Consider the following 24,113-nt stretch of genomic DNA (forward strand, 5'->3'; position numbering starts at 1 on the left):
ATACTGGCAAGTTAAGTAACTTGCCTGAAGTCACACTAAGTATTTAACTGAAGTATTCTTTGAACCTAAGTATGTTTAATGTAGGAGGCCTCTTTCTGAATCACTATGTTGTTATTATGTTCTAATTTTAATTTTAGCTTTTCTACCCATACAAAAAAAATGAAAATGTAAAATTATTCAGAGTAAGTAGCTTGTAGTATCCTTGACTTTGGTAAACAATTGGTAAGCTGGATCAGGAATTTTATATATCTGAAGTTAGAAAAGCACTAACTTCAATGTCACAAATTGCATATGTGACAATGGTGTGAATTTTCTGTTTATTAAGTCAGGGTATCTCAATGATGGCACCATTAACATTTTGGGCCAGATAATTCTTTGTTGTGGGAGGCTGTCCTGTGCATCCCTAACCTGTACCCATTAGCTGCCAGTAGCAACTCCATCCCCAGTTATGACAACCAGAAATGTCTCCAGACATTGCTAAATGTTCCCTTCAGGGCAAAAATGTCCTTAGTGGAGAATCACTGGTTTAAGTAAAAGAGCTCCTATAAGTGAAGCCTGTTTTAACTTTTTAGAATCATAGGATGACAAACCTGGAAGACTAATCGATTCCTTATTTGACAGTTTAGGAGACTGAGGTGAGAAAGGCAGATGGAGACTGAGGTGAGAAAGGCAGACGGAGAGAGAGAATCTTAAGCAGGCTCTACACGGGGCTTGATCCTACAACCCTGAGATCATGACCTGAGTTGAAATCAAGAGTCGGACATTTAACGGACAGAGCAACCCAGGCGCCCCAGCAGTGGCTGTACTATTTTATATATCCAAAGAAATGTAAAGCCTTCCTACTTCTCCACATTTCTCCCAAACTTATTTTCTTTTTTTTTTTTTAATTATAGCCATCCTAGTCTGTGTGAGGAGGTGATATCACATTGTGGCTTTAATTTGCATTTCCTCAATGACCAATGAAGTTGGCTATCTTTTTCACATGCTTATTGGCCATTCGTATATCTTCTTTGGAGAAATATCTATTCCAGTCTATTTCTCATTTTTATTGGGTTCTCTTTGTTATTGTGTTGTAAGAGTTCTTTATATGTTCTGGATATTAAACTCTTATCAGATATATGATTTGCCAATGTTTCTCCCATTCTGTGAGTTGTCTTTACTTTCTTGATAATGTCCTTTGATGCACAAAAATTTTTAATTTTGATGAAATCCAATTTATCTATTTGTTCTTTTGTTGTTTATGCTTTTGGTGTCAAACTAAGAATCCACTGCCAAATTCAACGTAATAAAGTTTAATCTGATATTTTCTTGTAATAGTTTTATAGTTTTAACTATTTAGGTTGTTGGTCAATTCTGAATTATATTTGTACGGTCATACCACTGAGATATTGTGGGTTCATTTCCAGACCAACACAATAAAGCAAATGTCACAATAAAGTCAAATGAATTTTTTCGGTTACCCAGTGCATATAAAAGTTATGTTTACATTATACTGTACTCTATTAAATGTGCAATAGCATTATGTCTAAAATAAACGATGTATATGCATTCATTGAAAAATACTTTATTGCTAAAAATGCTAACCATCATCTACGCTTTCAGCAAGTTATAATCTTTTTGTTGGTGGAGGGTTCTGCCTCAGTGTTAATGGCTGCTGACTGATCAGGGCAGTGGTTGCTGAAGGTTGGGTGGCTGTGGCAATTTCTTAAAATAAGACAATGACATTTGCCACATCCATTGACTCTTCCTTTCACAAATGATTTCTCTGTAGCATGCAAAGTTCTTTGATAGCATTTTACCCACAGAAGATCTTCTTTCAGGATTGGAGTGAATCTTCTCAAACCCTGCTAAGTTTGTGTCATATCCTAAATCCTTTGTTTTCATTTCAATAATCCTCACAGCATCTTCATTAGGAGTAGACTCCATCTCAAGAAGCCACTTTTTTTTATCTGTAAGAAGTAACTCATCTGTTAAAGTTTGATCATGAGATTGCAGCAAGTCAGTCACATCTTAAGGCTCCCCTTTGAATTCTAGGTTTCTTGCTATTTCCACCACATCTATAGTTACTTCCTCCACTGAGGTCTTAAATCCTTCAAAGTCATCATTGAGAGTTGGAATCAACTTCTTCCAAGCACCTGTTAATGTTGATATTTTGACTTCTTCCCATGAATCACAAATATTCTTAATGACATCTAGAATGGTGAATCTTTTCCAAAAGTTTTTTTTTTTTTTTGTAAAGATTTTATTTATTTATTTGACAGAGAGATAGAGAGCACAAGTAGGCAGAGCGGGAGGGAGAGGGATAAGCAGGCTCTCCACTGAGCAGGGAGCCTGATGCGGGACTCGATCCCAGGACCCCCTGGGATCATGACCTGCACCGAAGGCAGATGCTTAACCGACTGAGCCACCCAGGTGCCCCTCCAACAGGTTTTCAATTTACTTTTCCCGGATGCATCAAAAGAATCACTACCTATGGCTGCTATGGCCTTATAAAATATATTTCTTAAATAATAAGACTTGAAAGTCAAAAATACTTCTTGATCTGTGGGTTACAGAATGGATGTTGTGTTAGGCATGAAACTACATTAACCTCACTGAACATCTCCATTAGAGCTCTCAGGCGACCAGGTGCATTGTCAATGAGCAGTAATATTTTGAAAGAAACTTTTTTCTGAGCAGTAGTTCTCAACAGTGGGCTTAAAATATTCAGTAAACCATGTTATAAACAGACGCACTATCATCCAGGTTTTGTTGTTACCTTTCTAGAGCACAGCCAGAGTAGATTTAGCATAATTCTTAAGGGCTCTATGAACTTTAGAATGGTAAGTGAGCATTGGCTTCAACTTAATGTCACCAGCTGCATTAGACCCTAATAAAAGAGCCTGTTCTTTGAAGCTTTTGAAGTCAGGCATTGACTTCTATCTATGAAAATTCTAGATGGCATCTTCTTCCAATAGGCTATTACATCCACATTGAAAATCTGTTGCTTAGTGTAGCCACCTTCATTAATAAGCTAAATCTTCTGGATATCTTGCTGCTTCACCTTGCACTTTTGTTATGGAGATGCCTTCTTTTCTTATACTCAAGCTTTCCTTCTGCAGCTTCCTCACCCCTCTCAGCCTTGATAGAACTGAAGGGAGTTAGGGCCTTGTTCTGGATTAGGTTTTGGCTTAAGGGAATGTTTTGTCTGATTTGATCTTCTTTCCAGGCCATTAAAATTTTTTCCATTTCAGCGATAAGACTGCTTTGCTTTCTTGTTCATGTGTTCACTGGAGTGGAACTTTTAATTTCTTTCAAGAATTTTTCCTTTATATTCACAACTTGGCTGTTTGGCTCTAGAGGCCTAGCTTTCAGCTTATGTTGGCTTTTCAACATGCCTTCCTCACTAAGCTTAATCAGTTCCAGCTTTTGATATAAAGTGAGACACATGTGACTCTTCCTTTCACTTGAACACTTAGAGGACATTGTAGAGTTATTAATTGGTGTAATTTCAATATTGTTATGTCTCAGGAAATAGGGAGGCTTAGCGAGAGGGGTAGAGATGGAAGAATGACTGGTTAGTGGACTAGTTAGAACACATACAACATTTATTGATTACATTTGTTGTTTTATATGGGTATGGTTCATGGTGCCGCCCAAATAATTACAACGCTAACATCAAAGATCACTGATCACAGATCTGAATAACAAATAATGAAAAAGTTTGAAATATTGCAGAATTACCAAAATGTGACAGAGACACAAAGTGAGCAAATGCTTTTGGAAAAATGGCACTGATAGACTTACTTGATGTAGAGTTGCCACAAATCTTCAATTTGTAAAAAATACACTATCTGTGAAATGCAGTAAAGCAAAGTGCAACAAAATGAAGTATGCCTGCATATGGCATGAAGTAGGCATCCAAATTCATTTGCATAAGGTTATCCAGATATCCCAGCACCATCTGTTAAAGAGAGAGACTATTTTTTTCTCCATTGAATGGTCTTGGTATCCTCGTAAAAAATCAACTGGCCATAGATATTTGGGTTTCTTTCTGGGCCTTCTATTCTTTCCATTGGTCTATATGTCTATCCTTATGTTTGTACCTCACTATTTTGGTTAATGTAGCTTTGTAGTAAGTTTTGAAATCAGAAAACGTGCATCCTCCAGCTTTTCCTTTTTCAATATTATCTTGACTATTTGAGGCTCCCTGCAATTCCATATGAACTTGTGGATTAGTTTATCCATTTATGCAAGAAAGGCCATTGGAATTTTTATAGGGATTGCAATGAATCTGTAGATCACTTTTGAGAGTAGTGCATTTTAGTTGTGTGGTCTTTTAATCTGTGAACTGAGAATACCTTTCCATTTAATTAGGTCTTTCATTTCTTTCAGCATTGTTTTTATAGGTTTTAGTGTACACGTCTTTCACCTCCTTGATTAATTACTTGTATTTTATTCTTTTGGATGTTGTAGTAAAGTAATTGTTTTTTTATTTCCTTTTTAGATTATTCATTGCTGGTGTATAGAAACAATTGATTTTTGTATACTGATCTGTGACTTACAACTCGAATTCATGTATTAATTTTTTGGTGGATTCTTTGGGATATTTTCTATGTAGAATCACGCCATTTGCAAATAGGGATAGTTTTACTTCTTCCCTTCCAATTTGGATGCCTTTATTTCTTTTTCTTGCATAATTGCTGTCTAGGATTTCCAGTACAATGCTGAATAGCAGTGATGATATTAGGCATCCTTGTCTTGTTCTTGACCTTAGAGGGAAAGCTTTCAGTCTTTTATCATTGAATGTTATATGTGGATTTTTCGTGAATTTTTTTTATCATGTCAAGGGAGTTCCCTTCTATTCCTGTTTTGCTGAGTATTTTATCATAAAAGGAAGTTGAATTTTGTCAAGTGCTTTTTCTACAATCTGTTGAGATGGTCATGTGGGTATGTTTCCTTTGTTGTTAATATGATGTGTTACATGGATTATGTTGAACCACCCTTGTATTTCTGGGATAAATCCCACTTTATTCATAGTATTTAATCCTTTTTTAAAATATTTATTTATTTATTTATTTATTTATTTATTTATTTATTTATGAGAGAGAGAGACAGACAGACAGACAGACAGAGAAAAAAGGAGCCTGAGAAGGGGCAGGGGAAGGAGCAGAGGGAGAGAGAGAATCTCAAGTAGACTTTCAAGTAGGGTCAGAGCCTGCCACTGGGCCTGATCCCACCCTGAGATCACAACCTGAGCCGAAATCTAGAGGACGCCCAAGACTGAGTAACCCAGGTACTCCGGTGTTTAATCCTTTTAATGTGCTTTTCTATTTCTTCTAGAGTAAGTTTTGGTTAAAGTGTGTGTTTCAGGAATGTGTCCATTTCATCTCATTATTTGTTGGCATAATATCTCGTATAATTCTTTTAATTTCTGTAAGGTCACTAGTAATGTCCCCACTTTTACTTCTAATTTTATTTACATCTTCATTTTTTTTAATTGATCTAATTAAAGAGGAGAATTTTTCAAATATTCATGTCTCTCGGCTGTAATCTTTATTATTTCCTTCCTTCTGCTGGTTTGGGGCTTAGTTTGCTCTTTTTCTACTTCCTTAAGGTATAAAGTTAAGTTGTTGATTTGAGAAGTCTTCTTTTTTAATATAAACATCTACAGCTGTGAATTTCCCTCTTAGCACTGCTTTCACTCCATTCCATTACTTTTGGTATGTTGTGTTTTCATGTTCATGTTTCTCAAGGTGTTGTTATGGGTTGAATTATGTCCCCACAAAAAAAGATGCAAAGTCTAACCCCCAATACCTCAGAATAAGACATTATTTGGAAATAGGGTCTTTACAGAAAAATTATAATGAGGTCATTAGGGTGATCCTAATCCAATATGATTATATCCTTATAAAATAGGGGAAATTTAGATACAGAGACAGACATGCACAGAAGACTATATGAAGAGACATGAAAATGCCACTTGATTATTATGGTCTATAGCATGTTTTGAAATCAGGAACTGTAAAGCCTCCACTTTGTTCTTTCTCAAGTTTGCTTTGGCTATCAGGGTCTTTTGTGGTTCCATATGAATTTTAGGATTTTCTTTTTCTGCAAAAAATGCCATTGGGATTTTGATAGGGATTGCATTGAATCTGTAGATTGCTTTGGGTAGTATAGATATTTTAACAATATTGTCTTCCAATTCACAAACAGTATCTTCTTTTAGCAATGTTTTATAGGTTTCAGTGTAAAAGTTACCTCTCAGTTTATTGCTAAGCCTTTCATCCGTTTATCCTTATTGATGATAAATGGATTTTCTTAATTTCCTTTTCAGATTGGTTATTGTTAGTGTACAGAAACACAATTGATTTATATATATATATGTAAAATCTTGTTCTGTTTCTCTAGAGAACCCTGACTAAACGCACATGGCATCCTCAGGTACTTGTAAGCAAAATTTTTATTCATTATTTTATTTCCAGAACTGATTGTGGAGTACCTGGCACATTGCAAAAGGCTTAAGATATTTGTGGACTTGAAAGCATTCATGATCAGACATTCTTTTGCTCTCCGTACAGAAAGAGGAGAGTTCATTTTCTTTTCCCTCTCATCCCTAGCCAAATTTCTGCAAAAGCCCAACTTATAGGCATAGACATCTTTGATAATTAGCTTGAGAACAGGAAAGAAGGCTCTAATTGGTCTCTTTCATTTCCTAAAGACTGGCAACTGTTAGCAGGATAAAGAATAAAGAAATGTATATATGAGTGACTGTGGTGTGGAAAAGATTTGAGGAAAAATTAGCTATTGAGGTCTGAAACAGTCAGGAAAAGAACATTAGTTACTTCAGGTAAGTTAGAGGATGGACTGGGGAGAAAAGGCCTAATGTTTGAACTTACTGGATACCAAAGGTGGAAGAAAAAACAAGTTACTGAAGGGAAAGAAAACACGGAGTTTTCTTTTTACCCAGGAGTCTTTTAGCACCCACATGAGCTTTAAAAAAAACTAGGGTTAATGTACCTTTACCTAGAGAAAAATAGTATAATTACTTTCTCTAAATTTAACCAATGAATCCATTATTTGGTTTGATATGTCTCAATGTTGTGGTCACTCTCCCCCCTGGTTTCTTCTTACTCCTTAGCTAGGAAAAGCAACTTTCTTTCCTTTCTTTTGCACATAATTTGAGTTGGCCCTAAACATTTTCAGAGGCCATTCTTGATTGGAGTGCCCTTCTCATCTACTCTAACAAATTATACCACTCCTCTTTTTGTCTCATATATTCAGTGGTACTTTTTCTGTAAATACCTGATTCAGACCTTGACTGAAGAAAAAATGTATTTCAAAGCTGAATCTTTAACAAACCTCTTTAGAGCACTTCCATTCATTACACTATAATAGCCAAGAGTTTGTGAATATTATAATCTATTTTTTTCCAACCAATTTTTTAAAAGATTTTATTTATTTATTTTAGAGAGAGAGCAGGGGGAGGGGCAGAGGAGAGGGAGACAGAATCCTAAGCAGATCCCTTCTGAGTAGGGGGCCCAACGGGGGACTTGATCTCAGGACCCAAGATCACCACCCCAGCAGAAATCAGAGTCCCATGCTGAACCAACTGAGCCACCAGGCACCCCTGTTCCAACAATTTATATTCAATTTTTTTTGTCTTTTTTCTTTTCCTTTTTTTTGCACTTACTAAAGTGTAAGTTCCTTTCATTAACTTGAACCATTAACTTGGGAAACTGTCAACACTTCATATTATGCCTATTCTCTGGGGATGTGTAAAAACAAACAATCCATTATCATTGCTTAACAAACACCCAGAAGAGTACCAGGCACATAGTATGTACTCAATAATTATTTGGTGTCTGAAGGAGTTAAGGTGACATTTATAAAAGCAATACTGTTACATGGAACAAGAAAACCACATTTGAATTACTAGCAGCTATTTAATTATGCCAGTCCTTTCTTGTTTCAACACAGAGGTACACGAATTGAGGACTTAATTCTTTGTTTAATTCTGGAAGATTCAACATTGTGTCTTAAAGAATTCATTAGTTGAACGTAAGCATCCAGATCCCGTTCTATAGTACTTCAGTCAAAAAGTTTACCACCTCCAAGTTTTAGTTTGTAAACATTCCCAGGCCAGGAGTCAGGTATTGCTTTTTGCTCACCCAACTGGAATCCACTTCAGCCCTTTTCATTCAACCATCACTTCACAACATGCCCGCCTCTCCCGTGTCCTCTCACCCCAAACCACAGACAAACCAAGCAGGAAACCACAATTCCTCCAGCTTCTTGGAGAGTGCAACCCTAACTTTGAGGCCACAAGACACGTTTTTAACCACACGGTTTCCTTCCTCTGGCCCGATTAGATTTTGTCCGGACAATATTTTGCTCTCGCAAGACGCGCCCGTCGTCTCGGAGTCGATGACCGTAGCGTCCTGCCACTGAAGCCACCGAAAACTATTACAACAGCTTTCTTTTTTCCTCCAAACTCCTACACGTACTTCCTAAGCTCCTCAGTCGTCTAGAAGCCCCGCCCCGCGGCTTTGGCGCCGGGGTGTGCGCATGCCCGGTGCGCGCCGCCTGCCCCTGCCGGGCGCCCGGTCCGCCTTGGTTCCCCGTGGCCCCCGCTCGCGGCGTGCGGCTGGCTTCCTCCCCGACCGAGCCCCGCCCGGTCGTTTGCGGGCGCGCGCCCCTCCTCAGGCGGGTGGGCCGCAGGGTCGGGAGGCTTCAAGCGAAAGTCGATTGGCTGACGTGGTGGCCGCTCGTAGGGCCTCAGAAACTCTAGGCGAGCGCGCAGAGTCGGCTCTCCAGGCAGTGCCAGGCGCATCTCAGGTAAACAGGTAGGCTGGGAGGTTTGGGCGACGGAGAAAAGGAGGGTGGGCTTAGATCCAGCCCTGGAATTTCCGGCCGCAGCCACCTCGGCGCAAGAGGAGGGGCTGCGCGGAATCTGCGCCCGGTGAATGTTGGCCCCGCACGGTCAGGAGTGATGGGGCTCCCGCGAAGGTCAGCGTCTTGGGACCCGCAGGTCCTCCTTCTGGGCATAATTTCGGCATCCTCCCGTTTCCTATGACACGACTTCAGCTGAGCATTTATTCAAGGGTGTAGGTTTTTGTTTGTTTTTCCCTTAAGTGGCGGTTAGTTGGAGAGTTCAGGTCCTGGCTCAACCTGTGATTGACTGTGTGTCCTTGAGAGTCACTTAATCATTGTGTGTTTCAGTTCTCACACTTGTAAGTTGCAGCAAAGAATGCGATGCTTCCTTAGGCACAGAGAGCCGTGCTGTAGAAAGATACTATTAGAATTTTTGGGTTCACATTGTCTGAGCCCAAATTTCTCTGGAAGGTGACACCACCCAACAGTATTTGTGAAGTATTTTAAGCTCCAGGGATGAAAGGAACTACATAAACACAAGGTAGCAGCATAATTAGGCAGGGTGGTAGAAAGAAAAAAAAATCTTTTTAACCCCCCACAAGAACAGGCTTTTTTGAAAAGCTCCTTTGAACGTGTTATGCACTGTGGCAGTAGACAGAGGTAAACCAAAACGAAGGGCCAAACAAAACACATTTCAAGGTCCCCCCACCCTCCAGATAACTTTAACATACTATCATAAATTATTGGCTTTTCGAAGTTTCTCCTTGGGATCTAGTGTGGTACTAACCGAAAATGACAGTTACATAATTATTTGGGTATCCTGTGCAGTAGTATACCAAGAAAATTAATTAAAATGAAGCTGACTTCTATATAAGATAACAAGATACCTCATTGATGAAAAGTAATGATGGCAAGTAAGAAAAATGAAAGGGGGGTGTACACAATTTTCTTGTAAAGGCATAGATTTTATAAAAATCTTTTTAGTGTGTTATTTTTTAGGGTATAATAGATACAGAGAAAACCGTATAAATCATAAGTGTACAACTCATTGAATTTTCACAAAGCGTACATATTCATGTATCTAGTACTGGATCAAGAAGGAGCATTACTTGCATCTTAGAAACCCCACTTTCTGTGACCCATTTCCAAGGGTAACTATTATGTCGATTTCTAAAGTCATCTATGAATTTACCTATTATTGACTTTATGTAAATGGAATCGTACAGTAAATAGTCCTTTGAGTCTCATTTTTGCTTAATATTATATTTGTTAGGTTTATACAAGTTCGGTAGCAGTAGTTCTCATGCTGTATAGTATTCCATCTAGCTTCTGGTTATTATGAATGGGGCTTCTATGAACATTTTTATAAGTACTGTTGACCCTTGAACAGCATGAATTTGGACTGTAGGGGTCCACTTATGCATGGATTTTTTTCAATAAATACAGTACACTACTGTAAATGTATATTCTCTTCCTTATGATTTTCTGAATGTTTTCTTTTCTCCAGTTTGTTTTATTGTAAGAATATAGTATATAATACATATCCACAATGTGTATAAATAGACTTTATGTTATTGATAAGGCTTCCAGTCAACAGTAGGCTATTAGTAATCAAATTCTTAAGGAGTCAAAGTTAAACTTGGATTTTTGACTGTGGGGGATTGGTGCTTCTAACTCCTGCATTATTCAAGGGTCAATTGTATTTTGGTGAATATATGTATACATTTATGTTGGATATACATATACCTATTGGTGAAATGGCTATATTATAGGATATGCAGGTATGTATTTTTGGTATATAGTACCAAAAAAGTTTTTGAAATTAGTTGTGTCAACACTCCTATTAGCGTTGTTTGAGAATTCTGGCTCCTCCAAAAGCTTGCAACACTTAGTGTTGTCTTTTTCATTTTAACCATTCTGGTGGATTTATAGTGATCACATTGGGGTTTTTCCCTCATTTCCCTAATGACTAATAATATTTAATACCTTTTCATATGTTTATTGATCATTTAGATATCCTCTATTTCAGGGGTCATTAAATTTTTCTGTAAGGGGCCAGATAGTAAATATAGGCAGTCTTTGCTTTGTAGAGTTGCATTTAATGCAGTACTGTGTAAAGCTAGGACTGCTTGTATTTTAGGCTTTGCAGATCATATACAGCCTCTGTTGTATTTTCTTCCTTCCTCCCTCCCTCCCTCCCTCCCATCTTTCCTTCCTTTCCTTACTTCTTTTTTTCTTTTTTCTTTTTTTCTTTTTTTGCCTGCCTATTTGTTTGCCTTCCCTCCCTCTCCCCCTCCCTCCCTTCCTCCCTCCTTTCTTTCATTCTTGTTTCATAGATTGCTAAGACCTACTATGTTGAAAAATGACTGTTCAAAAATGACAGTTCAGGGACACCTGGGTGGCTCGGTCAATTAAGCGTTCGGCTCTTGATTTCAGCTCAGTTCATGATCTCAGGGTGGTGACATCAAGCCCCATGTCAGGCTGCTGCTCAGCAGAGAATCAGCTCAAGATTCTCTCTCTCCCTCTGCTCGACCCCCCCCCCATGTGCACTCCTGTGCACTCTTTCTCTCTCTCTCTCAAATAAATAAATAAATCTTTAAGAAAAAAAAGGAAGACAGCTCAATCTTTAGCCCATTGGTGGTGGTGAAATTAGTGAGAGGGGCTACATTGAAAAAAAATCTAAACACATAATGATGTTAAGTATTGTGTGCTATAGTGTTTTGAGATTAAATAATAGTATTAAGCAGCATGTGCTATAGCGTTTTGGAGTTAAATTCGAAATATCTAAGCATACTTTCTTTGCTTCTTATCAGTTTTACCTCAAGGCTAATTAGAGAGCTGTTTCAGGCTTCTCTAAACTGTTCTTATTACTCCTACTTTTTCCTATCCCTTTAAAGCCGATGAACAAAAGAGGTAAGAGGTGAGAAAAGAAAGGAGACAACCTTTTCTGATATTCTGATATTCTAATAGTCCCTGAAGGCTAGGAAGGGATAAATATCCAAACAGTTCTGGACACTTAGAGTAAAAAAGTATAAAAAACTTAAAATACTTCCTGCAATACTTTGAGATTCTTTTGAGCTGTTCCATTGTGGTATGGCTTGATTAAAATTTATATCTACCTGATTGAGTATACTCATAATTTGGAAGGTAATAATAGCCAATGGCTTGGGCCATGAAACTCAGCTGTGGCATCCCTGCTCATGGTGGAGGTCCTCTCTTTTTTAGATGCCCCATTAGGCTGCCTAGTTCATCTTCTCTTACTTTGGGCCTCCTGCCCTTCACTCAGTACCAAAAATACAAAAAAACTTTTGAGGGGTACCTGGGTGGCTCAGTCATTAAGCGTCTGCCTTCGGCTCAGGTCATGATCCCAGGGTCCTGGGATCAAGTCCCACGTCGGGCTCCCTGCTCGGCGGGAAGCCTGCTTCTCCCTCTCCCACTCCCCCTGCTTGTGTTCCCTCTCACTCTCTGTCAAATAAATAAATAAAATCTTTAAAAAAAAAACAAAAAAACTTTTGAAAGTGTCAGAACTTTCTTTGACTACTATTTCAGCCTATGTTAACATTTTTAGCTAACACTTTTTTTTTTAGGTGGTTTATAGGAGTGAATTTGGGAATGTATTTAGATATAAGCTAATACTAATGAGAGACTTGGGGGTAATCTCCCTCAACTTGATCTTTTCTTTGAGATAGATAATTGAGTTTTGGTCATTCTTACTTGATTGTTATGCAAACACAGATTTATGATAAGCCATTAGGCCTAGCTTCCATCACCAACCACTGCTGTCCTTAAGCCTTTCTTATATAGAAATTCTTGATCCAGTGTGGAGAAAGGGGAATGCTCCTACACTGTTGGTGGGAATGCAAGCCAGTGCAGCCACTCTGGAAAACAGATGGAGGTTCCTCAAAAAGTTGAAAATAGAGCTACCCTACAAACCAGCAATTGCACTACTGGGTATTTACCCCAAAGATACAAATGTAGTGTTCCAAAGGGGTACGTGCACCCTAGTGTTTATAGCAGCAATGCCCACAATAGCCAAACTGTGGAAAGAGCTAAGATGTCCATCAACAGATGAATGGATAAAGGAGATGTGGTATATATATACAATGGAATATTATGCAGCCATCAAAAAAAAAACCCAAATGAAATCTTGCCATTTTCAATGACGTGGATGGAACTAGAGGGTATTATGCTAAGCGACATAAGTCAATCAGAGAAAGGCATGTATCGTATGATCTCACTGATATGAGGAATTCTTAATCTCAGGAAACAAACTGAGGGAGGGTTGCTGGAGTGGTGGGGGGTGGGAGGGATAGGGTGGCTGGGTGATGGACATTGGGGAGGGTATGTGCTATGGTGAGTGCTGTGAATTGTGTAAGACTGATGAATCACAGACCTGTACCTCTGAACCAAATAATACATTATATGTTAAAAAAAAAAAAAAGAAGATGGTAGGAAGGGAAAAATGAAGGGGGGAAAATCGGAGGGGGAGATGAACCATGAGAGACTATGGACTCTGAGAAACAAACTAAGGGTTTTAGAGGGGAGGGGGGTGGGGGGATGGGTTAGCCCGGTGATGGGTATTAAGGAGGGCACATATTGAATGGAGCACTGGGTGTTATACTCAAACAATGAATCATGGAACACTACATCAAAAACTAATGATGTATGATGACTAACATAACATAATAAAATAAAATTAAAAAAAAAATTCTTGATCCAGTTATGCATTTACATTTGTTTAGACACACATATTCACACATATTTTGACAAATACCTTACTGCTTTATAATTACCACACAAAACAATTGTACTTATATGCATTGTTTTCACCCTACTTCTTGAACCAGTGTTGGAGTCATTACCAATTATTATGGTTGGTAAAGGGTATAAAGTAGACCTCATGTAGGAACAAATAGGGTATTTATGTAGTACAAATGTTTAATGGTACAGGACCCTGACTAATAGGGATATATCTATCAGTCCAGAGGTTGCCATTAGCTCCCTGGACATTGCCTGCATCATATTGTCATTGTGGACCTCTGGGACTCTGTATTTTCCAGGATTCCAGTGGGGACAAACCTTGCCTTTTCTTTTTGCAGTTTCTACTTTTAGATACTTCATTTAGGTTATATTTAATCTTGTTTTCTTTAAGGTGACTGTGTTTCTCTGCTACAATCTATTATTTGTTGCTTTTATACTTCCAGCAAATTTATTACTAGTATGTCTAAATATCTGGGACTGGGGATGGGCAGAGGCCACCTACAGAGATAGCTTTAGGGTTGGTGAAAGAAAAAGGTAATGCATAACATCAATTTTTGCTGCTCTTGTGAGTACTGTATTATTATTCTCAACTTCCTTTTCTGTTTCTTGAATTTTGATACTATTCTAAAGAGGGGATGGGGCTGTTTAAGGGCATTTATTGCAAAAGCAACATGCTATATAGTGCTAAGAGCACTGGGCATAAGAGCAGAATAAGTGTGGTTTACTACCTGTCTATATTAACCTTTTCTGGAATTTGGCTCTCTCTTGTAAAATGAGGCATTTTAACCAAATATCTCTAATCCTTGGTAATTCTTTCCAAAAGACATGGTGGAGAAGCACAGAGTTTAGAATTTAAATGATCCTAGAGGTCATTTAGGTTATTCTCTCAATTTTTCTCAGTGAGAACATTGAGGCCTTGAGAGATTGTATTTAGTCACATAGTTACTAGAATCCAGTTCTCCTGACTTATTCCAGTTGCGTTTTCTGTATGCTACTTGTAAGAGCCTACCTTCTAAGATAACCCTGGTATTCATCCTCTGTGTAATCCTTTTCCCTTGAGGGTAGACTACCAAGAGGCTCACTTCTAATAGGATATGACAAAAGTAGTGGGATGTCACTTATGAGATTATGTTGCGATAGACTGTAACTTCTTTTTTGCTGGCCCTTTCTTGCTTGCTCACTTCAGTGAAGCCATCTGCCAAATCATGAGCTGACCTATAGAAGGACCCACCTGACAAGGAATTGAGGGGAGCCTTTGGCCAATAGCCCACAGGGAAAGTTCAGTCACCCCCTGGGAGCTGAATCCTGCCAACAACCACTGAGTGAAGTTAGAAGATCTTGTCCCAGTTAAACCTCGAAATGACTGTAGCCCTGCCTGATGCCTTGATTACCATCTTGTGAGAGACCCTGAACTGGAGGTCCTAGCTAAGCAACACCAGATTCCTCAGGAACTGAGATAACAAATGTGTGTTGTTTTAACCTGCTAAGTTTTGGGGTAATCTATTTAGCAGCAACGAATAAGTAATAAATTGCTCTTAGTAATTTTTAATTTTTAATAAATTTTTAATAAAAAATTTTTAATAAATAGTTCACCCTGAAGTTTTTGTGAACATAACTTCAGTTTTTATCATTTTAAATATGTTTGCGGTTATGTTATTTTTACTTTTTAAAAATTAAAATATTAATCATTTAACTGTTCTGTATTTGTTTTAGTTATAACTTAATTGCTGTGTGTTTGATCTCAAAACTGGCAACAATAAAGAGATGATTACTTTGAAAGTTGAGAATTACTACTTTGGTTGAAGGTTTCATTACAGTGGATGATTGATGAGACAAATTTACCATAGAACTCCTTTTGGCAGTTGACACAAGCACCTTTGATTCAGTTATTGTCTGTATTGAAGGTGTTTTTAATTTAGATTGTTTACTGTTTGGGGTATATATACTCAGGTCATCTACTCTTGCTTATCTGTAGTTTTGCATTATGGTGATTTGATTGTATATATAAATGCTGCTTTGAGAATTGCCTTTAGTATTCCTGGATTTATAAATTTTGGAAGCTACTGGAGTACAACAGGGATTATTTTGCTGGAACCCTTAATCCTGAATCTTGTTTTATTTTCTGTTGAAGTATACCAACATCCCCTCTTCATAATTTTATCTTGGGAATTTTGCTTCTGTGGAATAAGTGTTGAAAAACTGAAAAAAAAAATGAGTAAATAAATAAATGATATAGATCAGTGAAATTTTAAAGAACTTTATTGTAAAATGTAATAAATGTGAAGAAAAGGATATAAAATATATGTGGACAGTTCAATGAATAATTAAAAAGTTAACACCCATAGTTTGGCTATTGTGGACATTGCTGCTATAAACACTGGGGTGCACGTACCCCTTCGGATCACTACATTTGTATCTTTGGGGTAAATACCCAGTAGTGCAATTGCTGATTTGTAGGGTAGCTCTATTTTCAACTTTTTGAGGAACCTCCATACTGTTTTCCAGAGTGGCTGCACTAGCTTGCATTCCCACCAACGGTGTAGGAGGGTTCCCCTTTCTCCACATCCCCCTCAACATCTGTCGTTTCCTGACTTGTTAATTTTAGCCATTCTGCTGGTGTGAAGTGGTATCTCATTGAGGTTTTGATTTGGATTTCCGTGATGTCGAGTGATGTTGAGCACTTTTTCATGTGTCTGTTGGCCATCTGGATGTCTTTGGAAAAATGTCTGTTCCTGTCTTCTGCCCATTTCTTGATTGGATTATTTGTTCTTTGGGTGTTGAGTTTGATAAGTTCTTTATAGATTTTGGGTACTAGCCCTTTATCTGATATGTCATTTGTAAATATCTTCTCCCATTCTGTCGGTTGTCTTTTGGTTTTGTTGACTGTTTCCTTTGCTGTGCAAAAATGAAGGGGGGGAAATCGGAGGAGGAGACAAACCATGAGAGACTATGGACTCTGATAAACAAACTGAGGGTTCTAGAGGGGAAGGGGGTGGGGGGATGGGTTAGCCTGGTGATGAGTATTAAAAAGGGCGCATATTGAATGGAGCACTGGGTGTTATACGCAAACAATGAATCATGGAACACTACATCAAAAAAAAAAAAAATTAACACCCATGTAACGACCATCAAAATATCTTGAATAATCATTGAAATGTTTAAGTCCTTGCTTTGTATATGGTTTTGTTTTTTTCTTAATGCTGTGTGAATATGAGTGTGCATGTGTGTGTGAGAGAGAGAGATGTGAATTCTGTGGTATGGTGCAATGCTTTATGTGTCTATTAGGTGAAGTTTGTTAATGCTGTTGTTAAAATCTCTTTCCTTACTGATTGTGTGTGTGTGTGTGTGTGTGCACGTGCATGTGATTGATGAATTGATGAATACTGAGAATTTGCAGTGTGTTAAATCTCTGTAATCATAGATTTATTTCTCTCTAGTAGTTCTATCATTTTTGATTTATTTATTTTGAAGTCATGTTATTAGAAATATAAAACTTGTAACTGGTCTGTCTTTTTATGAATTGAATCTTTTTTTTTCCCCACTAAGAACTTTTCCTTTTTATCTCTAGTAATGCCTTTTGTTTTAAAGTCTAGTCTGATTTTTTTAAAACTTTATTTTGAAATAGTTTTAGACTTACTTAAAAGTTGGAGAAATAGTAGAGAGTTCCTGTAAACTCTTCACCCTACTACTGTTAACACAATGCATTATCATAGTACAATGACCAAAACCAAGAAATTAATATTGTTACAATATTATTCACTAAATTATACACTTTATCCAAATATCACTGTTTTTTTCCATTAATTTTTTATTGTTGTTCTAGGACCCAATCCATATCCGATGTTGCATTTAGTTGTGTTTCCTGAGTCTTCTCCCATCCGTGACCTCTTTTGAATTTTGATATAGCTATGTTAGCCTTCTTTTGGTTAATGTGTGCATAGAATTGGATTTTTAAAAATTCAGTGGGACAGGGGCGCCTGGGTGGCTCAGTCGTTAAGTGTCTGCCTTCGGCTCAGGTCATGATCTCAGGGTCCTGGGATCGAGCCCTGCATCAGGCTCCCTGCTCAATGGGAGGCCTGCTTCTTCCTCTCCCACTGCCCCTGCTTGTGTTCCCTCTCTCGCTGTGTCTCTCTCTGTCAAATAAATAAATAAAATCTTAAAAAAAAAAAATTCAGTGGGACATCTTTGTCTTACAGTTGTAGCATTTGGTAACTGGATCATTAAATCCATTCGTATTTTGTATTATTCCATTTTCTATTTTCAGTTATGGAAATTATATATGGTTTACCATTCTTTTGTAGAAGCTATTGCATCTTGGAATGTATCTTTTCAGACCTTTATGTATTTCCTTACATGTGTATATATACCCAAACACATGGTTTGGCTTGTTTGCTTTTTTATTTTAATATAACAATGGTAATGCTTTATTATTTTACAATACCTCTTTCATTTAGTAATATTTTATACATCTTTCTGTGTCAGTGTATATTATACACATACATAGTGTTTATAGTATATATATGTACCATAGTTTGTTTAACTGGACCCTAACTGGTAGACATTTATGCTGTTTCTAATTTTTTAATGGTATAAACAGCACTGTAATATATATTCTTGTATGTATAATTTTGCACCCTTTGCTAGAATGGATTTCTAGAAGTAGAATTATGGAATCAGAGTTTACACATTTAAAGCTTTAATTGACATTGTGGGACATTCTTGTTATTTTTTAATGTCATAGCTTTTATAAAAACAATATATGCTTATTATAAACTCTTTCAAGCAACATAAATAAACAAAAAGGTGACTGTGAAACATTACCCCAAATTCTATCACCCAACCAAAACAACCTTCATTAAAAATCAGGTGTATAGCATTGTTTCTTTTCCTAAGAGTGCTCAATATTTAAAAATAAACAAAAAAGCCTACCCATTGGCACATGTTTGTGAAATTTCACCCACCAAGAATGAAAAAAAAACCCAAAAAACCAGAAATCTTGAAGGTTTCCAGAGAAAACAAAAATAGAAAAAAGAATTGAACGTGTATCAACATCAGTCTTGACCAGAATTGTGACTATTTAACAATGAAGTAAGGGAAAAGAACAAAGGTATTTTCAGGGGTGCCTGGGTAGCGCAGTCAGTTGAGCATCCTACTCTTGGTTTTGGCTCAGGTCCTGATCTCAGGGTCATGAGATGGAGCCCCGCATGGGGCTTGGCACTCAGAGTGGAATCTGCTTGGGATTCTCTCTCGCTCTGCCCCTCCTGCTTGTGCATGCTCTCTCTCTCTCTCTCTCTCTCAAATAAATAAATCTTTTTTAGTATATGTGCTGCCGAAGCGAGCACTAAATAAATCTTTTTTAAAAAAGGTATTTTCAAACCTGGAAAGCCTTAGAAGTTATGCTCAAGCAAAATAAGTGAAAGAAAGGCCTGGAATGTAGGAAACAGTAAATCTAACCTGGGAACACAGTGAATTGATGTTCTAGGAGGAACAGCTATATAGCTGGCCTCAAGAACATATGGTGCAGATTTAAGGAGAAGCCCCCTCAGGAGGGAGGTCTTCAGGAGAGAAAGAGGATTTCAGAGATACATAACTTTAGAACCTGTAGTTTCCTCTGTGGGGAGGTTTTTTAAAACTATGAATTCAGTTTCTTTAATAGAAACAGGACTTTTCTGAATATCTATTCTTACTGCACTAGCTTTGGTAGATTGTGTCTTTCAAGGAGTTTGTCAGATTTATAGGTATGAAGTTGTTTGTCGTATTTATTCTCTTTTTATCTTTTTCATGCCTTTGGGATTACTTTAATGTCCTTCTCTTCTTCCTGATACTGACAGTTTATGTCTTTATTTTTTTATTTTAAAGATTTTATTTTATTCATTTGAGAGAGAGAGCAGGAGCATGGGGAGGAGCAGAGGGAGAGGGAGAAGCAGACTCTCTGCTTAGCAGGGATCTCGACGTGGGGCTCGATCCCAGGACCCTGGGATCATGACCTGAGCCAAAGGCAGACACTTAACTGACTGAGCCACCCAGGCGCCCGTCTTCTTTATTTTTATTTTGACCAGTCTGGCAAGAGGCTTACCAATTTCTTTGCTTTTTTTTTTTTTTCACGGAACCAGCTTTGGGTTTCATTGATTTTTTTTTTTTCCTAAGATTTATTTATTTGAGAGAGAGAGAGTGAGTACGAGGAGGGGGCAGAGGGAGAGGAAGAATCTCACAGACTCTACCCTCAGCGTGAAGCTTAATACAGGGCTTGATCTCACGACGCTGAGATCATGACCTGAACTGAAGCCAAGAGTTGGATGTTTAAGTGACTGTGCCACCCAGGCGCCCCGGTTTCATTGATTTTCTATGTTGACTTTACATTTTCAATTTCATTGATTTTTGCTCTTTACAGTTTCCTTCATTCTGCTTACTTCAGATTTAATTTTTCTTAATTTTGTATTTTTTTAAAGGTGGAAGCTTAAGTATTAATAAGAGGTCTTCATCCCCTTTAAAAATCTTTTTCTTCCTCCCTTTTTCATATATGCGCTTAATATATAAATATATATAAATTATATATTTTAAGCTGATGGATTTTGAGAAACAGCAGGTGCATCCCCCTTCTCCCCTGAAGCAGGTCATAAGACCCTCATGTGAGAGGTGCCTTCCCTATACCTGGAGGAAAAGAACATCCTTATCTCCAAACATGGGTGGCTACCAAGAGGAATCCAAATGAACAGGCCTTGCTGAGTTTTCCTCATTTTATTATCCTTGGCATATACCTTTTTGTCCTATCCTATTTTTCCATGACTTTCTACTTTTCATCATATCTAGTATAAAAATGCTCACGCTTAACTCTTTCTTCAGGTCTTTATTTCCTTATGAAGGTTCCCGTATCACATAAAACTTATGTTATACGAATTTGTCTGCTTTTCTCCTATTAATCAGGCTTTGTCAGTTTACTATTCAGGCCCAGCCAGGAACCCTAAGAGGGTGGAGGAAAAGATTTTCCTCTCCTACAGTGTCTATTTCATTTTTGTGTATTTTTATTTTTGTTTTGATTTTAGGAAGTAATTTCTTAGCAAGTATGATGTAATATCATGTAATTTTGTGTTAAGATGCAAGGATATAAGTGGTCATCACATAATTAGAAAATTTTTGCATTCTTACTCTACTTGGATGGAATTTGAAGGGTAATTTTTTACACATGCTATTTGCATTCAGGTGTTAAAATGCTGTTTTGCATTGAGTCTCAACCATATACATATAACCTAAAAAAATTTAAACATTTAGGGGCGCCTGGGTGGCTCAGTCATTAAGCGTCTGCCTTCGGCTCAGGTCATGGTCCCGGGGTCCTGGGATCGAGCCCCGCATCGGGCTCCCTGCTCAGCGGGGAGCCTGCTTCTCCCTCTCCCACTCCCCCTGCTTGTGTTCCCTCTCTCACTGTGTATCTCTCTGTCAAATAAATAAATAAAATCTTTAAAAAAAAAAAAAAATTTAAACATTTAAATTTGTTCATTTTAATGAAGTATTTTCTGAATTGACGAATCTCTTCTTTAAGCAGCATGTCTTGATACTAATTAGTACTGTAATACTTTTATTATCTTTTAAATTTAATGTAAATCAAAGCCATTTCCTTAATTTATGTCAAACAGCTTATTACCAGCATGGGAGCTACAGACACTGTGTGATACAGCATATGCTATCCCAAAGTAGAACATTTTATTCAGTGGCATGAGCTGGCACAGTGGGCAAGATTATTGTAATTCATTTGGGGAGGTGAACAGTAATTTAGGAAGTTTACATACAAAAACTTACTGTGAGTTTCTTTGTGATTCTTTACTGGTAAGAAACTCAGTTTAGGATTTCATTGGCCCATTTCTACTGTCTTTATTTCATGCAGGTGACTAATTCCCATCTTCAGTTTAAAGTAAAATCTACGTACTCATCTTTAAAATGCTTATATTTTTGTTAGCCATTTTAGAATTAAAATCTCAAAATATTTGGTCACATGATTACTACTAACCAGTTGATTCTGAAAGCTCATGTTTGCTCTGCCTGCAAATATACCTTAAGAATTAGAGAAATTAAATATTTTCTTCACTAAAGTTTTTTGGAGTAGTTTTTCTTCTAAAATATGTTCTTTTAGGAATTACTTTATGAAAAGCAAAAGATTGTATTATTTGCCTATTAGTGGATAAAAATTGAGTCTAGTATTTAACATTGCCACATTTAATAATGAGATTTCCAAAAAGCTGCCACAAAGATGTTCCTTCTAGTGCTTTTTGTAACAGAAAATAATGATGTTGCCATCCAGTGGAATATTAAAGTCAATGGTTATTGAAGTGTTTTGAAGAAAAATGCCTATGATATATATAATTACGAAAAAATTAAATATGTGTAGACATTGATTACCCATATAAATATGTAAAAAATGACAAAGGGAACACAATAAGATTTTAAGAGTATTTTATATTTTGGTGGTGAATGTAATGGGTGATCTTTTTTTCCTTCTTTCTACTTTTGTTTTAGTGTATTTTGGACTATTTTCCAAGAGATGAGGTCATTGGGGCAGTACCTACAATTTGTGTCTAAGTGGGTTTTTTTTTTCTATTGTCAGTGAATTTTTTTACCAAATCAAGAATTCAGCATCATTTGACATTAACATTGGATCAGCTCCGACTTCTCCTAATGATTATGGATTAATTGTAATCCGTTTACGCCAGAATATAATGATTTTTATGCCCTTTGAAATCTTCCAAGTGAGTTGTCAAAAGATAACGTAACATACTGATAACTTACGTACTTAAGTAATGTACTTACTTAAATATAAGTAATTAATTAGAAAAATGTTTCCTGTTGTTTTTGAGAAGTTTTAAAGAATGACCAGTAACTTTAAGATCTTATGGCTGTACCTCCTTCCCTTCCCCAGCTTTTACCTGGACTTTATTTTTACTTTGTCCATATTGTGTCTTCCCTATAAATTTAGACTCAATTCCAGTTTCTCTTCAGTGTGTAAGAAACTTTGTCCAAATGTTTTGACAGTTCATAAGGCTCTAACTGTTCTAGCTCCTTCATTCAGACCTTTTGCACCCTTATTTACTTGCTGAGAGCATCCCTGCTGCTCATAGGGATTCTCATGACTTTTAGATATCACGTTGCTCCCTATTGTTTCCCTCTCCTCCTTCCTGCACAGATGCTGGATATCATGCAGGTCTCATGGTTGTTGGTGTTGTATGTTGGTATTTACCTAGTTTGTGGTGGATATTTTGTGTATGGTTTCATTTTGCTATCCTGGTTGCTCTTGTTTTTATGAAGATAGTTGGGAAGATTCAAAAACTGCTGATTCCACCACAGTCTTCCCAGAATCTTCCTGGCTTTTTTACAAAGTTAAATTTACTCAGTTTAAAGAGTTGTCTTTTTTGAAAGTATGTTCTCCTAAAATGTTCTTTATTTTATGATTATTGCAGGTAGTTGCCTCTGTTTTTTTAAGTCAATTATAAAATAAAAGCCTATCAACAGTTTTTGTTTTGGAAATTTTACTGGCTTGGGAAATCTAAAATTTTAGTGACTACTGATTTTCTCAATTTCCTAGAACAGGAAATTGAAGAGATTTGCCAAAGGCTACAGAGTTGATAAATGCCAGCACCTGTATCCAAATATTCATTTTATGATTCCACAGTAATCAGCCCTGAACTAGTTATAGGAAGTGACTGAGTGAAAGGGAGCTCTGTTTTAAAAATGTTTAAATCCTTCATCTAATACATGGCTCTTCTGGGTTAGGACTCTCTCCTGGGTAGGTTCCTGATTATCAAGAATTCATTTTCCAGTTGATTCATGACTGTGACCCCTCTTATTTTAAATGTGTTCTATGAGAGAAGCTGAAAATGTCTCTGAACATGCTAGGTGGTGTGAGAGCTAGAAACTCACAAGGTATATGGATTAGTTTCCTGTCATTGCTGTAACAGGTATAACAAATCACCACAAATTTAATGGCTTAAAACAACGTAAATTTATTATGTTACTGTTTAGGAGGTCAGAAATCTGAAATTGTTCCCACAAGGCTAAAATGATGTCACTAGGACTGCGTTCCTTTGTAGATAGTCTCTAAAGGAGACTTTTTCTTACCTTTTTTAGCTTCTAGAGAGGCAGCCTACTGTTTACTTGAAATGGTGCATTTCTATAAGGAGGTGATCAATTAACATTTTATAGTCTATTCATGTATTCAGTTCTTTGAATTTATTCAGTATATAGTTGACCCTTGAGCAGCACAGGGGTTGAGGGGTCCCCCCCCAGTTGAAAATTCATGTATAACTTTTGACTCTCCAAAAACTTAACTACTAATAGCCTACTGTTGACTAGAAGCCCTACTAACAACATAAACAGTTGATTAACACATATTTTGTGTGTTATGTATTATATACTGTATTCTTACAATAAAGTAAGGTAGAGGAAAATATTGTTAAGAAAATCAGTGTGGGGGGGGCATCTGCCTGGCCTAGTCGATAGAGCATGTGACTCTT

At 37.2% G+C, this 24,113-nt stretch overlaps 1 protein-coding gene across 4 annotated transcripts in view; it reads left to right on the forward strand.

Annotated features, from left to right (window-relative positions):
- Positions 1–8,568: 8,568 nt before the first annotated feature.
- The window catches only part of MIPOL1 (mirror-image polydactyly 1), a 317,013-nt gene continuing 301,468 nt past the window's right edge, over positions 8,569–24,113 (forward strand). For 3 of the 4 annotated variants that reach the window (XR_004299527.1, XM_032404973.1, XM_032404977.1), the window contains exon 1: positions 8,569–8,817. The gene's annotated coding sequence lies outside the window, so the exon portion shown is untranslated. Of the gene's footprint in view, positions 8,826–24,113 lie in introns of all 4 variants that reach the window. The other variant, XM_032404975.1, reaches the window with a different exon arrangement.

The sequence above is a fragment of the Phoca vitulina genome, unplaced genomic scaffold, assembly GCF_004348235.1.
Source record: "Phoca vitulina isolate PV1807 unplaced genomic scaffold, GSC_HSeal_1.0 scaffold7, whole genome shotgun sequence".
Taxonomy (NCBI): domain Eukaryota; kingdom Metazoa; phylum Chordata; class Mammalia; order Carnivora; family Phocidae; genus Phoca; species Phoca vitulina.